We start from the raw sequence: 17,296 nt of genomic DNA on the forward strand, positions 1-17,296 counted from the left end.
TCCAATTTACCTCCTCCGCCAGTGGATTTGAGGTCTATTTTTGCGTTTATTTTGTCCAGAATGGACTTGGGACTCAGTTTTTCTTCAGTTAAGGTGTATTTAGCTGCGGTGTCAGCTTTTCATCCATCTATTGATGGGTTTTCAGTTTTCTCGCATCCTCAGACGAAACAGTTTTGTAAAGGTCTTATTCGCCTGTACCCTCCCCGTCGTTCTCCGACTCCGGCCTGGGATTTGGCTTTAGTTTTGCGGTTTTTGATGGGAAAACCCTTCGAACCACTGGCCACTTGCTCTCTAAAGTTGTTATCGCTCAAGACTGCGTTTCTGGTGGCCATTACTTCTGCTCGTCGAGTCAGTGAGTTGTCTGCTTTAAGGTGTGATCCACCATACTTGATTTTTTCCCCTCATGGGGTGTCGTTGTCTTTGGACATCTCCTTCTTACCGAAAGTCGTTTCGGAGTTTCATCTACGTTCAGATATAGTTTTGCCGTCATTTTTCCCGTCTCCTGCCAATGAAGAGGAACGGAAATTGCACTCTCTGGATGTTAAGAGGGCGTTGCTGTTCTATTTGGGCAGGACCAAGTCTTTTCGTCAGTCTCCAGCCTTGTTTGTTGCTCACAGTATGCCCTCCCTAGGGAAGAAGATCTCTTCCCAGACGCTGTCCAGGTGGATTGTGGAAGTAATCAAGCTATGTTACGCTTTGGCTAAGAGACCTCTTCCAGGTCAACTTCGCGCCCACTCTACAAGGGCGGTGGCGGCTTCCACAGCTTTCCTGAGAGGGATGCCATTGGAGGACATCTGCAACGCTGCGACTTGGGCTACTCCGCTCACCTTCGTGAAGCATTATGCCCTTGATGTCCGGTCTACTCGTCGTGTGGCGTTGGGTCGGTCTATCTTGCAGACGGCGCAGGTGTAGGGCCTCGGCCCCTCCTCCAGGTAAGAGTTATTGCTTGCTATTCTCCCAAGGGTGTGATGCACAGAGACCACGAAGAAGATAGACAGGTTGCTTACCTGTAACTGGTGATCTTCGAGTGGTCATCTGTGCATTCACACCACCCGCCCTCCTTCCCCTCTGCTCTCGGCCCTTCATCTTGTTTCTTTGAAGGCTGTTGGGCGGCGGTCAGAAGGAACTGGCGGGATCTGCGTGCCCCTCCTTGGTCATGCGCAGTGGAGCCGGCGCGTGACCTGGGAGAGGCGCGAAAATCCCTTTTGCTAGCTATCGGTACCGAGAAGGTCAGCGCAGGCGCAGAGTATTCCCAAGGGTGTGAATGCACAGATGACCACTCGAAGATCACCAGTTACAGGTAAGCAACCTGTCTTTGGCATTCCAAAGGTGTAATATATACATGCCTGTCTGGTTAACCCTGAAGCAGAGTCGTCTGCTGGAGGACAGTGGCCCGTCTCCTCCAGAGTTCCCAAAAGCTAGAGAATGTCCTCCCAGTGGTCATGAATCCTACTGACACTGCTGGATGGCTTTGACTGCAAGCCACCAGTATCTCTCCAGGCTCCGAATCAGTCTCCACAGATAATAGAACCCAAATGATAAGTCGAATCGACCTGCTGATGCTCAATCATTTGGTAACAATTCATAGAACTTACTCGCGTATGTGTATGATGGCCGAATCAGCCAACTTTTCAGGCAGAACACTATTCAGACTAAGTTGTTATACATAGATCAAAAGACTGGGAGGGGCCTTGGGTCAGCGGGCAGAACATCTGCTTGGCATGCAGACGGTCTCAGGTTCAATCCCTCGCATCTCCAGTTTAGGTTGGTGTTGAGATGAAAGATCTCCGGCGGAGACCCCAGAGAGCTTCTGCCGGTCAGACCTTGATAGACCAATGCAGGACCAAGACGGACCTTGATAGACCAGATAAGGAAGCTAACTCAAGATAAGGAAGCTCCATTTAGGAAGTATTCGTGGCTCAATGGCAGAGCATTTGATTGGCACACAGAAGGTCCCAGGTCCAAGCCCCAACATCTCCACTTATAGAATATGGCAGGAGGTGATCTGAAAGACCTCTGCCTGAGACCCTGGAGAGCCGCTGTCAGTCTGAGTAGACAATATTGATCTTGATGGGTGGATGGACCAATTGAGTAGAAGTCAGCTTCGTAAAGCAGGAATAGCATGGAGGACTTTGAGGTTCTGGCTGTGGAGGGTAAGATCCACAGTTGACCCTTTTCTAGCTAGGCCCTGGCCCCAATATTAACACCATCACTGACAGCCAGATATATCCAGACTATGACATTGGCTGACTGTATGCCTATGCTGGATACGGCTAATGCCTGCCATTGTCTATACCAGGGGTGTCAAACATGCAGCCCGGGGACTAGATGGGGCCCCCGGAAGGCCTGCAGTGGAACTGGCTGTCTTCTGCTTCTTCTTCCAGTTCTGCTGCGGCTAAGCCATCATAGGTTTGCAGCTTACAGATACACACCTGAACGGCACACTCAAGAGTGCAACAGCACAGACATTTTGATGCAATAATTCAGAGCAAGAGGTGTCAGTTATCGGACACTGTTAAATAAACAAAATATTGCAAGAGTGCTAATATTTTAGGCATTTTTTTATTTTAAGTTAAAAAAAGCAACCTTTGTGTTTGCGTCCTTTATAAAGTTGATATCTCCGCTACCTGGAATTACATTTTATGACACACATGGCCCCGGCCCAACGAGGTCTCATTTATGTCAGATCCGGCCCTCATAACAAATGAGTTCGATACCCCTGGTCTATACGAACTGCACTAGCACTTTATGGTATGATTTTATCATTATATTGTTGTGATTTGATTTCTTGTTTTAGTTGTTTTATACATACTGTGTAAGCCACCCTGAGCCTACCCAGGTCGGGAGGGCGGGATATAAATTAAATAAAGAAACAAATAAATAAATAGATTGGTCATGGTGACTGTTGAGGATTAGGTTTGATTAGGATACATTTGTGTGCTTGCCTGGAAGTCATGGTTGACTTCTGGTGACCTCTACTGGGGGCTTGGACGTTTTTCAGAGAGGTGGCTTAGTTTAGTCTGCCCCTGCGTTCTACCTCTGGCATTCTTTGGAGGTCGCCCTTCCAAGTACTTGCTAGAGTTAGCCCTGCTTAGCTTCCGAGATCTGGCGAGATTGGGCTTGCCTGGGCTATCCAGGTCATGGCAGGATTAGGTTTGATTTTGAGGAAGAAAGATCAGTGACTATACTGGCTGCTTGGGTATTCGGGGGGGGGGAAGATATCAAGAGTGACTTTGATAGACCAAGGAGACAAGCTTCTTGGTGTGTTTGTGTGGTTCACTGGTCAGTGGCAGAGCATCTGGTTGGCATGTAGAAGGTCCCAGGTTCAATCCCCGGCATCTACAGTTAAAAGAATCAGGTAGCAGATGATGTGAAAGACCTCCACCTGAGATCCTGGAGAACCACTGGACGAGGCTGGTTGATAGACCTGAGGGTCTGACTCAGTAGAAGGCAGCGTGATGCCTTCATGACAGGACCGTAGCTACAGCGGGGCATTTTGGGGCCTGGCCCCCTGACTTCCTCCCAAGCCCCCCCCCAACTTCCTTTCAGTCCAGCCCCCCCCAACTCTCTGGCAAGATGCGGCAGCCACCACGAACTCCCCCTGTGCCGCCACTTCTCCTCGCCTTCCCCCTGCCCTGTCGTGAGTTACCTTTAATTGATTTAGCCAGTACCCCAGTGTCCCCCGAAGAATTAAAATGCCCCCCAACTTAGAAATTCCTGGCTACAGGCCTGCTTCATGAGATTGCTGGACTTTTGACTCTGCACCAGTTCTTCTCAATTGACAGCAGTAGTTACACTAGTAACCCTCTCCTGCGTTGGCAAATCCATTATTTTTTTAAGTATGAAGGTACTGTTCCATCCATCTCCAAAAATTGATTGCCTTCTGAAAGCTGCCCCGAATTTGCCCCCGTTGAGGAGAAGCAGAAAGCAATGGGCAGTGTAGACTTACTTTGCTTGTGTGAAGTTTTCGGAAATAAAGGTGTTGGCTGGACTTCTCCGGTTTTGCAGGCGATGGGGAAAAGATGGTTTTGCGGTGGTTTTGCAGTATGCTCCTTTAACAGCGAGAGAGACACTTTTTATAACTGGCTTGCTTTTCCCTGTTGTGGATTCCATTGTTTTGTTCACACAATGGGGGGAGGGGGGAGAAGATCGTTGTTAGACTTTCAAGAGAGAACAGTTCTGAAACTCCTATTTTCTCCTGCGCTTCGTGAGGAGCGATTTTTCCCTTTGGGGAGATGCACTAGGCCCCTCTTCAACCTTGGACTTCTTTGAGATTGCTGGTGCTTTTATGCCACGGTCCGCCTCGTTATACATTTTCTACTCTACAATTCAGAAGCATCAACTCATTTTTCCCCCTCTCAAGTGTAATTCATCCCGCCCCCCCTTCTGGTAGGCACTCAGGTTTCATTGTGCTTTGTTGGCTCTGTGCAAAACCAGTTTCACTGTGCCTCTCTGTCAGTTGTCTTGAACCTCTGAGAATCCCAGACAGGTTGTTTGTTCGCAGAATTTAGAGACAGTTGACTTATAGCACGGGTCTCCAACCCTTTTGAGCCTGAGGGCACCTTTGGAATTCTGACACAGTGTGGTGGGTGTGGCCACAAAATGGCTGCCGAAGGAGGTGGGGCCAGCCACAAAATGACTGCCTCAGCTTACCTTCAGTCAGAAATGATCCTTGTGCTGCCCAGCCAAGCAGCTCTCCAGTGGCCAATCAGAAGACTTGCTGTGAAAAACCCAGCTGCCCCCTCCTGCTTTCTAAACACACTTGACAGCACTAGGAAAAGTGTTGGTGGGTGCCGTGGCACCCACGGGCTCCTTGTTGAGGACCCCTGACTTATAGAAAGCTGGCTTAGTGCAGTGGAGAAGAGGTTGAGCTATAGGGTGGGGTCTCTCCCCTCCCCTTGAATCTCCCCTCTTACATGAATTTGCCTGCCGGCCATAGGCTAGTCCCACTATCTCCACCTCAGTTTGCAATTTGGGATTTAACAATGGCTCACCTGCCTTGCAGGGTTCTTATAAGGATCTTAAGTACTGTGAAATACTTGAAAACGTCATACAGATATGAAGCTGTTTCAAAATGTAATTATCTCGGCGGCCCTTGATAGGACTGGCCTCGGAGAGATGCTGAAGAAATGTCTGGCATGATATTTCTTGTGACTGAAAAGAAGGAAGCTGTTCAGAATTACTCTGGCTCAAAGTCCATTGAAGTCTGTGTGTTTAGGTCAGAGTTACTTTGCATAGGACTGCACTGTAATTCTGCTTTCTGTGGCCCCAGTCACACGGGCCGGATATCGAGGGGGGGGCGAGGCATGGCTAATTACCCCGGCGCAGTTTGATCCGCAATTCCGCGATCAGACGCGCCGGCGGCACACCGCCGATCCTTCCTTCGGCGCCGGCAGGTAAACAAGGGACCAGAGGGGAATGCTGCACGCCGGCGCAATCACACCACAGGCATATGGAGGCAGCCCGTGGCAAACGTTTACTAGTACCTTGGAGGTACTAGTTTTTTAACTCGCATTGTCGGCGGTAAGCCACGGGTGCGCTCCACTTCCCAGATGTTGGGGTGTGATCATGCCCGGATAATCCGCCCACCATCCGTGCCTCTCCCGCGGCAACTTTGCCGTGTGACCGGGGCCTCTGTTGATTAAGTTTTGTCACGGCTCAGGTGGAGTGTCACCTGACGCTGCCACCACACTGGTTTCAGGTTCCCTTGAGAAGGCCCAGAGCACGCTCCAAAGACCTTCAGACCTCCCTTGTTTGGCCGAAATAAGTGTGAGGACCAGGTAGAGTAAACAACAAGGAAAAGGTTTATTTTTACAGGAGGTCAGCCCAAACAAGGTGCAAGAACAATATCAGTAAGGGGTGAAAAGAAAAGAAACCAAATGCCCTAATGTGTCTAAACTTACAGTCCCTAGGTCACTGCTTCAGTTGGGCCTGAGTCTACGCACCCTTCCTCTCAGGATGAGGGTCTCTTCCCTGCAGCAGCCCTCCTTCTGGCTCTGCTCTCTTGGAAGAAAGAACAGCTCTTCTTCTGTACCAGCTCTTTTGTGATAAGTCCCCTTTCTCTGTGATTGGCTAAATTTGGCACCAAAACCTCTCAGGGGCTTCTGGGAGTTGTAGCCCTAGCCTTCTTCCACTGCTACACAGGCTCCCTGGGCCTGCTAGGCCTTGCTTGCACAGCCCAGATCATGACAAGTTTTAACTGGGAATGGAGGTTTCTCAAAGGTTAACTTCATATCTATATACTAATAGCCAAGGCGCCCCCTGCGTGCGGATATCTAAATGCGCACATCGGGGGCACCTGAAGGGTAAACAGATGTTCCTGTACACTTGGGGCAGTCCCCAAGTGTGCAGAAAAATCTGAGATGTTTAAAAAAGTATAGCGGGGTACTTAAGTCCCCCAAAAGCTGAAAGTGCATTCTCACGCATGCATGGAGAATGGACTTACCATTTGAAACTGTGGCAGAGCTTGCTGCTGGCAGCTGCGTGGGAGTCGGGGGAGCCATGGGTGGGCGGGCAGCTGGGAGCCGCGCAGGGCTCGCCACCGTTGCTGCTGGCGGGGGGTGGAGAAGCCTGGGCGGGCGGCTGAAAGCTACATGGGGCTTGCTGTGGTTGCTGCTGGCCGGGGGGGGGGGGGAAAAACCCTTGGAGGGCCGGTGGCTAGTCGTCAGGTGGGGGGGGAAGCCTGGCGAGCCCAGCGGACCACCTGCTGGGCTCACCTGCAGCCGCTGCCACGTCCTCCTCTGCATGGAGCTCCTGCTGCTTCAGCAACCGAGCCACCCGGGAACTTCCCTCCCCCTGATACTCGCGGGTCCCACTTCTTGTATATTTATATTCTGCTTTTCTCTTTTCTCAACGGGGAACCGAAGTGGTTTCTAACATCACTCTCCCTTCCTCCGCTGATCCTGAACTTTAGACCTGTAGTTCACAACAGAATTCCTGGGCATGACCGAATTGGCTGGCTTTATTTGTTCAGGTCTCTGTACCACCTTTTCCTCCCCCAATGGAAACCCAAAGCGGCTTACAATATCATTTTCTCTCCATTTTATCCACTCAACAACCCTGTGAGGCAAGCTAAGGTGAGAAAGTGTGACTGGCCCCAGGTTACTTGGCAAGCTTCCCTGGCATACTGGAGATTCGAACCTGGGCTTCCAAGATGCGAGTCCAGGGCTCGGACCACTATACCAGACTGCCTGTGTGTATGTTTGTGGGACAAAATGGTGGTCTTTCCAGTTCTGTATCCGATGTCAGATTGTAGGTGGGATGTTGTGTATTTGAATGCTCCTTCACTGCCCACGGAAAGTTGGCGTAACAGGGCGGATGTTTCTCCACTTTTTTCCTGAGAAGGCAGATTTCTGTAGTGTTAACTGACCAGTAACGTGTTCTCATGCAGGGGTCTCCAACCTTTTTGAGCCTGTGGGCACCTTTGGAATGCTGCCACAGCATAGTGTGTGTAGCCACAAAATGGCTGCCAAAGGAGGCAGGCACAGTCACAAAATGGCTGCTAAAGGAGGCAGGCCCCGCCACAAAATGGCTGCCATAGCTTACCTTCAGCCACACAGTGAAGATCCTTGTGTTGTGGTGGCAGCTGCTGCATTGTATTTTTTTTTAAATCTCCGCAGCCATACCAATGTCCAGTGGCCCATCAGAAGCCTGGCTGGTCAAAAGCCTCACTTGGTTCCACTCACTTTCTAAAACCCCTTGGTAGGCAACAGGAAAGGTGTTGGTGGGCCGCCGAGGTGCCCATTGGCACTACGTTGGAGGACCCCATTCTAGCATGTATGTGTATCACAAGTGTACTCTGTGTATGTGTGTGTGTTTCACGTTTGCCTGGGTTCATCTTGAGGTAATATAAAACAACGTGCACAGCGTGACCTGACTGTTGGAATTCTGACTCCTACATGGATGTCATGAAATTTGGAGTTTATTAGTAGCTGTGAATGGACTTATAGAAAGGAAACTGTTCAGCATCTTTGTGGGCCCAAATAGGTAATGTGATTTCATGTGTTCATTCAATTTATACTGATAAAAGAATGCTTGTTTTTCATAGAGCTGTGCTTGAATATGAGACGGTTGAACTATATACATAATTGGATAAAAATGCAAATCTTGTCAATTCAGCCCTGTCGTCTGACGACGATGAGAAAACACTTCACACAAATAGTGTACTGGCTATTCCCACAAGCCCAGAGCTGATGCTTTCTCTGGTACAAAAGGCTCCACAACCAAAATTCTGATTTTGGGTGGCAGAAGTAAGTGGTATCCACGACTCTCAGAGCCTGTTCAAGACCCCCAAGAGGTGGATTTTTCTTTGTTTTGAGCTATCTCCCCCCCCTTTAATATCTGTCATCAGTTCTGTGGGTCTGTAATCAGGTCATCTATTCTGTGAAATGAACACACGAAGCTGCCTAATATTGAATGAGACCCTTGGTTCATCCAGGTCAGTATGGTCTGCTCAGATGGGCAGCGGCTCTCCAGGGTCTCAGGCGGAGGTCTTTCCCATCACCTCCTGCCTGGTCCTTTAAATTGGAGTTGCTGGGGATTGAACCCGGGACCTTCTGCATGCCAAGCAGATGCTCTACCACTGAGCCACAGCCCCTCTTTACGGCTCTCCAGGGTCTCAGGCGGAGGTCTTTCCCATCACCTCCTGCCGGGTCCTTTAAATTGGAGATGCTGGGGATTGAACCCGGGACCTTCTGCATGCTAAGCAGATGCTCTGCCACTGAGCCACAGCCCCACTTGACAGCTCTCCAGGGTCTCAGGCAGAAGGCTTTCCCATCACCTACTTCCTGGTCCTTTAACTGGAGGTGCCTGGGACTGAGCCTGGGACCTTCTGCATGCCAAGCAGAGGCTCTACCACTGAGCCACGGTCCCTCTTTACAGCTCTCCAGGGTCTCAGGCGGAGGTCTTTCCCATCACCTCCTGCCTGGTCCTTTAAATTGGAGATGCTGGGGATTGAACCCGGGACCTTCTGCATGCCAAGCAGATGCTCTACCACTGAGCCACAGCCCCTCTTAACAGCTCTCCAGTGTCTCAGGCTGAGGTCCTTCCCATCACCTCCTGCCTGGTCCTTTTTAACTGGAGATGCTGGGGATTGAACCTGGGACCTTCTGCATGCCAAGCAGATGTTTTACCAGTGAGCCACAGCTCCTCTGAAGTGGAGGCTGTGTGGCAGCTGCATATCTCAAAATTATTAATAATTCCTCTCTGGATCAGTGGTTTTGGGCCAGGGGGAGGCTCACAGGGTATTATTTTTAATCTCACTGTCTCAAATTCATTAAACAAACTCTAACCATGACCACAAACCTAATTGCATAATATAGAGTACAAGGGGGGGACCCGCGATACTCGCGCGGGGGGGCAGTCTCTCTCTTTCCTCCCGTTCTCTCTCTTCCCCCCCAGTCTCTCTCTCCCCGCCTTCTCTCCCCCCCAGTCTGTCTCTCGTTCTCTCTCTTTCCCCCGTCGCCTCGCCGCTCGCCGCTTCCCTCCCAAGCGGCGGCGGCAGTCGCAGAGCGTTCCCTGCGCATGTGCAGGGGACGCTCTGTGAGTTTCGGGGGGATTTAAACATCCCCCGTTTCCCCTCCCAGGATTCAGGATTTTTGTGCACACGTGGGGACCCCCCCACATGTGCACAAACCTCTCCCTCCCCCCCAAGTGCCCCCGATGTCCGGATCTAAGGATCCACACAGAGGGGGCCAGTTCAGTATTAGATATATAGATATAATGTAATAATGAATTGCCGTCAATTCGCTGCCAACTGAAGGAGACCCCTCATCGGGCTTTCAAGGCAAGAGATGAGCAGAGGTGGTTTGCCATTCACTTTCCTATGCGTAGCAACCCTGGACTTCCTTGGTGGTCTCCCATCCAAGTACTGACCAGGGCTGACCCTGATGGTGAGATCAGGTTCGCCTGGGCTGTCCAAGTCAGGGCTGTCATTATATTCCCAATCACGAAACTCAGTTCAGTTCTCTGGGGCTGTTTTATAGCGGGGAAGAAATAGTTTGTGTATGTGGATGGATAGATAGATAGATAGATAGATAGATAGATAGATAGATAGATGAAAGATAGATGAAAGATAGATGATTGAAAAAAGAAGATAGATGATAGATGATTGATAGATAGATAGATAGATAGATAGATGATAGATAGATAGATAGATAGATAGATAGATAGATAGGTAGGTAGGTAGGTAGATAGATAGATAGATAGATAGATAGATAGATAGATAGATAGATAGATAGATATTTCCAGGACATTGTTTTCTCATGTGCAGGGGGCGGTGTTCTCAAATGTGTAGATTCAGTTCCTTATGGATCCTGCCAAAAATAGCACAAAAATAGCAGATTTATCACAGAGCACAGTCAAATTTAAGTGCAGCCTTTTATCATATCAAGCTGTGGTTAACAATAGGTCCCCCAGCTCCAGGTAGGTATACGATGCAGCAAAAATAAGATCCCATTCAAGGTAAGATTTAGACCCTGCACTTTTTGGGCACAGCGTTATCCTGTTCCCATTTATGATTCTGCCTTCACGCTTTCTTCTGGGTAGCTGTGAAGTACTATTCACAGTACCAGGTTGGGCCCAGGGGACTGTCCAATATCTGATCACTGTTCCCAAGCCCCCCTTTTAAGTTGAGACCATTCTAGTACAAATTGAGAGTCCAGTGGCACCTTGAAGACCAACAAAGGTTTATTCAAGGTTTGAGCTTTCATGTGCACGCACCCTTTTTTCAAATACGCTGGAATGGCAGGTAAGGTTCAAAATGATAGCCAGAGAATGAGCGGCAAATTCACATGTAGCACGATGATGTTCAAGATATGTGAAAATTAAATAACAATTTATAAAATAACATTTTAGAAGAAGAGAGAAGAGAAGAGATTGGATTTATACCTCCCCCTTCACTTGGAGTCTCAGAGCAGCTTACAAACTCCTTTCCCCCTCCGCACAACAGACACCCTGTGAGATAGGTGGGGCTGAGAGAGCTCTGATAGAAACTGCTCTTTCGAGAACAGCTCTGAGAGAACTACGGCTTGCCCAAGGTCATCCAGCAGCTGCAAGGGGAGGAGTGGGGAATCAAACCCGGTTCTCCCAGATTAGAGTCCGCACACTTAACCACTACACCAAACTGGCTCTGCTGGTCTTAAAGGGGCCACTGGACTCTAAATTTGTTCTGCTGCTTCAGACCAACGCGACTGACCAACCGGATCTTGTGTTTCTTTGCAACCTTGAGGATTTGTGGCTACAGGAAACCCTTAGGGGTGGAGAAGAGGTCTTGGATATGCATATGCATGACACTCTGTTTTCAACACTGTTCCATTACAGTAGTCTCCAACTTGGCTCTAATCTCCTGCATGTAGGTTAGCTTCACAAATGAGCCAGACGTTGGAACAGAGCGCCCCCACCCCCACCTCAGCATTTTACGAAATGCAGAAGAGGGAGGCATAAGAAAGAGTATGAACAACCAGTGTGTGTGTTTGCGAAAGAAAGATAATTCTAAAGCCAGAGTTATGTGGTCTGTTTAAGTAGTGCGAATATTCAGAAGCACCAGGATAATTGAAGGTCTGCCAGTTCTTTCTGGAGTTACAACACCGCTGAATCCTCGGGGAATCTTTCCGACCTTCGAAGGCAAGAGTCCCCAACCTTTTTGAGCCTGGGGGCACCTTGGGAATTCTGACACAGGTAGGTGGGCGCAACTACAAAATGGCTGCCATTGGAGGCGGGGCCATATGCACACCCAGAGGACATCCAGGTGCGGGGGAGAAGAAGGAAAGAGGACCAAGAGAGAATCAAACCAACACCGGTGACAGCACTGCTGCTAACTTTAAAGCCCTGTGCAGTCTGGGACCAAGATACCTTCAGGACCGTCTCTCTAAACATTTGTAAGAATTCCTGACAGAGCGGTTCCTCAGTGGAACAGGCTTCCTCGGGAGGTGGAGGGCTCTCCTTCTTGGGAGGTTTTCAAACAGAGGCTGGATGGCCATCGGACAGCAATGCTGATTCTGTGAACTTAGGCAGATCACGAGAAGGGAGAGCAGGAAGGGTTGCCTCAGTGCTTAGTTCTCGTGGCCCTTTCTTACACACCCAGGGAACTATCGATTGCCACTTTGGGGTCAGGAATGTTGGCGTGTGGAAGCGTCCAGTAACGACAAGTACTAGGTTGCTGGTGCTGACTATTTATAGTGGATTTATTTACACAGATATACACAGTTCACTTAGCACTCTCCAACTCCATAATCGCCATCCAATCCGGCAGAGTGCTCCGCTGCAAGGCATCCACAGAGTGAACACCTCTACAAGTACTATACAGACTTATATACAGTGTCAGCACCAATCAGTGACCAGTGCTGACTCATGGTTACATCATGCACGCTGATGCAAGAAAGATGCAATCTCTGCCTGGTGACAATGTCATGTGATATACTTAGCTGTCACCCAGATCAGCATGATCTTCACCACATTGTCTCATAGACTGTCATCTTGTCTTATACCTTATTGTATACTGATTTTTCTTCAGGCCGCTTTGGCAAGGGACCCTGGAGGGTTTTTTTTTGTCATCTTCTGGGTATAGAACTGTGGGTGTGGAGGAGGAGGTGTTTGTGAATTTCCTGCATTGTGCAGGGGGTTGGACCAGATGACCCTGGAGGTCCCTCCCAACTCTATGATTCTATGATTTTCAGTATGTACCTCAAAGAGTGTTATGCTCTATGGATCAACATCTACTGGTGGTCCCCGACTCAAAGGAGGTCCACTTAGCCTCAACGAGAGCCAGAACTTTTTCCACTCTGGCGCTAGTCTGGTAGAGCACTCTCTCAAAAGAAATCTGGGCCCTGCGAAACCTAATACAATTCTGCAGGGCCTGTAAAATGGAGATGTTCCACCAGGCCTGTGGTCGAGGTGACCAAGATCTATCCGTGCTGGCCTCCCCCCTGCATGGTCCCATCTTGCACGCTTCCTTCTCGTCCACCCCACCTCCTGCAGTTACCATCTACAACACATAGGTGGAGTCGACCTAAGGGTAGTCCTAGTTAATCGCCACCATTGATTGCTACTTGATGCTAACTGAGTTTATACTGGATTTTTAATCATTGCTGACATGACGTCTCAATATTGTCTATTTTTTTTACTTCTTCTTGCATCCACCCTGAACCTTGCTCTACAGAGGCGGGTGGGCTAGAAATCAAAATGAATGAATAATAAAGCAACATTATTTTCATCTGTACAGCAAATCAGATCGCCGGTGGCCTGTCAGAAACTGCAGTTTAGGTGCTTACATAAATTAGGTTGCTCTGGAGCCATCCTTCCTGAGCCAAGACAAAAATGTGTGAGCCGGAGGCTAAAAAACTGTGAGCTAGCTCACACTAACTCAGCTTAGAGGGAACACTGTCCCACACTGGGGACCCCTGTTCTAAGACGTTTGTCATCCAGGTTTTGCTGATCTGGATCTACCTGGCAAACGAGGGAGGTGTCACATCCTTAAAAGACTTGAATTCTGCCTCGCAACGGGACATATTCTCCTTGACCCTGTTTCCAAATTTCCCTAAGTTCATAAGGTACAGACCAAGAATGACTATTGAATGCTGTTCTACCGGCATAGCTTATTTTTATTTCTCTATCTAGGGCTCTGACAGATCTCTAGGGACCGTAATATGAAGGCGCCCAGAATATATCCAAAATGTTGTGACTTCCCCTAGAACAATAGCATTCACCATTCCTCCGTTGCTCTCCTTTCCAGACAGTTTACACTTCCCTGTCAACCAACATCTCCTTGGTAAGGAATTGAAAGTCCGTGATCTTAACTGGTTTCTTGAGCTTTTTTTTTTAATTCCAAGACATGTTGGCAGGGATTATTTTAGTCTGACATTTTCTCCCATTTTTGCCCCACAGCCAATCTCTTCATTATTCGGGCTTATTTGCCGGGCGCGTTCCGTTCTCTGAATGGACTTAACGTTTCTTCTTCCACTCGGGAAAGCAATCTGCATTCCTTAGGGTTCTCCCCCCCACCCCGCGGGCGCCTGGAGGAAGAAGCAATTGAGCTTTGCGTTTGCAGAGAGAGGGAGATAAGATCCTTGTGTTTCCCCCTGCAAATGCAGGGTTGTCTTCTTTAATAATGAGTTTCTAGAACTGCCTGACAAGTCGATTCGCAGTGCCATCTCAGACAGAGTTACACCATTCCAAGCCCATTGACTTCAGTCGGCTTAGAAGGGTATAACTCTGTTTAGGACTGCGCTTCTGGGAGGGGAGGGTCGTGGAGGAGAAGGAGGCAGGCATTTTTTTTTTTAGAGGTGCCAAACTTTGTGACGGAAAAACGCAAGGGTGTCGTTTTTGTTCCCATCCTTTGGTTGGTTGTCCAGTTTTGCTGCAATCTGTTTTTGACGGGAACCCCTCTGAAGTACACCCAATCGCATTAGAAGGCATTTCGAATTTTAAAATTAAAACCATAAAACAAGCGGAGGACCCAAGAGGAGAGGCCATGGCGGGTAGGAAAGAGGAATGGAATGGTGAGAAAAATGTAATTATGAAATACTGAATTAAAGGGGGGAGCTGGTAGATGATCGTCCCGGGAGCGTTTGGGGTGTCATGCCCCCTGCTCAGCAGGCAAACATGCATGAGGAGTTCTGGAGATCTGGAGTTGAATCAGGGTGAGGTTTGGAGAAGGGAGGACCTGAGGCAGGGTGTCATGCTGTGTACCCTACAAAAGCTGTTTTCTCCAGGACAACTGATCTGTGTAGTCTGGAAATCAGTTATAATTCTGGGCCATTACCAGGCCTCGCCTGGAGGTTAGAACATAAGAAAAGCCCTGCTGGATCAGAGCAGTGAGGGCCCATCCAGTCCAGCATCCTGTCTCCCACAGTGGCCAACCAGTTCTGTTGGAGAGCCAACAATTTGGCATAGAGGCCAAGGCCTTTTTCCTGATAAGAACGTCAGAAGGGCCCTGTTGGATCACACCGGTGGTCCAACTAGTCCAGCATCCTGTCTCAAGCAGTGGCCAGCCAGTTCCTCTGGGGCCAATAACAGGGCACAGAGGCCGAGGCCTTCCTCTGATGAGAACATAAGAAAAGCCCTGCTGAATCAGGCCTGTGGTCCATCTAATCCAGCATCCTGCCTCACACGGTGGCCAACTGGTTCCTCTGGAGGGCCAGCAACAGGGCACAGAGGCCAAGTCCTTCACCTTGTAAGAACATCAGAAGAGCCCTGCTGGATCAGACCAGTTGTCCATCTAGTTCAGCATCCTGAGTTTCACAGTGGCCAACCTGTCCCGCTGGAGGCTTTCCTCTGATAACATAATAAAAGTCCTGCTGGGTCAGGCCAGTGGTCCATCTAGTCCACCATCCTATCTCACACAGTGGCCAACCAGTTCCTCTGGAGGTCCAACAACAGGGCAGAGAGGCCGAGGCCTTCATAAGAACATCAGAAGAGCCCTGCTGGGTCAGACCAGTGAGAGTTCATCCAGTCCAGCATCCTGTCTCACACAGTGACCAACCAGTTCCTCTGGAGGTCCAACAGCAGGGCATACGGGCCTAGGCCTTCCCCTGATTTTGTCTCCTGACACTGGGTTTGAGAGGTTCAGTGCCTCTGAATGTGGAGGCTCCCCTCAGCCACCATGCCTAGTAGCCATTGATACATTTATCCTCCATGAATCTATCTAATCCCCTTTGAAAGCTGTTTATTCCTGTGTCCGTCGGTACATCCTCTGGCAGCGAATTCCAAATTTGTATCACTCTCTGTGTGAAGTAGTATTTCCTTTTGTTCGTCCTGAACCTACTGCCCATCAGCTTCCTTGGATGCGCTCGAGTTCTAGTATTTGGGGAGAGGGAGAAAACGTTCTCTTGGTCAACTCTCTGCACCCCATGCATAATTTATAAACCTCTCTCCTGTCCCCCCCTTAGTTGTCTCTTCTAAACTGAAAAGTCCCAGGCTTTTCATCATCCGGGGAATGCATCGTAATGGGATGCAATTCTGTCTGTCGGTGCAATTCCATCTGTTACTTCTATCTGTTTGCACCTGGGTGGGTTTCCTTAATGGAGAGATGGGAAGAATTAATTGTTCTCATATTAAAGTCTTTGGTCATGTCTGTGTGCAGCTGAGGAATTATGAGGTCATGACGCAAAGGATTGCAGTCACGCTCCGGTGCAGTGGCTCTGCGTCCTCGTTCCGGGGAGGCTTATACATTTCCCGGCGTATTGTGTCTCTCTTCTTGAACCCCCCCTCCGATGGACAGCATTTCTTGCACCTCAGCCGTTCCTCCAGGCTATCGGCATAGAGCGGATCTCGGTCCCCAGAGACTCTGCGGCCTAGCATACAAAACAGCTGGTGGAAACAAGGAGACGAGTCCTTTTAATAGCAAATGTCTTCCAATAACAGGGAGGGGGAAATGAAATGGCAGCAGAATGTGGCCAAATGAGATGCATCGGCAGTCAGCTCCAATAACCATAAAAAGATATAAAGTTTACGATTGCAGGCTCGCCTCGAAGCATTTTTAATGATGCAGCCATTTAATTCCGTTAATGCAGAACGAGATGGAGTTAACTGGAAGTTACAACCACCCTTCCTTCCTCCGTACTGTTTATGAACTTGTTACTAGCTCACTTGTTTCTAGATCACTCTGAGGCTTTGGATCAGACCGTTGACTTCTGTGTAATGGGGCGCTAGGTGCTTTGGCGCCGATTAAAAGATGAGTTCAGCAGTATTTCAGTAGTAAAAATGCAGTTGTGATGGAACCCGGTCTCATCCCGTGAACTTCAGGAGTACACATCAGCTGGGGGGAAGATTCTCTGTGTGTCTGAGTTCAAAGAATGTAAGACCGTCAGAGGAGCCATTTGGTCCCTTGGTCCCAGCATCCTATTTCATGCAGCAGCTTTTTGCCCTGGAGGGGCAAACAAACAGGACACCGAAGCCCCACGGTGTTGCCACCAATCGCTGGGTTTTTTACAGAGGTTCTCTTGGGGTTGGACAGGGTGCTTAGGCTGGGTTTGTGCAAATCTATGTTTGGTGGTGCGTGAGTGCACAACCCAACCCATTTGAGCTGGCGCTCTGCTGCTTGGCAGTCATCCATCTGGAAACCCAGACATCGCTGAGGTGTGGAATCTACCTAGGATGCCTAGCTTGTTGTTTGCTGCAACACCTTTGTGGTGTTGGAAGAAATATTGGCCCTCTGTACTGTTCCTTAAGACGGCGCTCGGCCGTTCCTCTCGCTTGCCACCTCAAAGTTGTGGCTCTGGAATGTGTTGGGCGTGGAGGTGACTCTCAAAGGGAGTGCATGATTACTTGCTGTCCCGTTTGGTCTGGCAAATGCTCCCGC

The 17,296-nt window shown here is 49.2% G+C and overlaps 1 protein-coding gene and 1 non-coding gene across 2 annotated transcripts in view; one reads left to right on the forward strand and one right to left on the reverse strand.

Moving 5' to 3' along the window:
* Nucleotides 1–17,296, forward strand: part of MAD1L1 (MAD1 mitotic arrest deficient-like 1 (yeast)) — a 760,935-nt gene that overhangs the window by 438,105 nt on the left and 305,534 nt on the right. The window lies entirely within an intron of this gene.
* On the reverse strand, nt 8,663–8,734 carry TRNAA-AGC. Its single transcript has one exon. It is a non-coding gene; the product is annotated as a tRNA-Ala (tRNA).

The sequence above is a fragment of the Gekko japonicus genome, unplaced genomic scaffold, assembly GCF_001447785.1.
Source record: "Gekko japonicus isolate JY-2015 unplaced genomic scaffold, Gekko_japonicus_V1.1 scaffold196, whole genome shotgun sequence".
NCBI lineage: Eukaryota > Metazoa > Chordata > Lepidosauria > Squamata > Gekkonidae > Gekko > Gekko japonicus.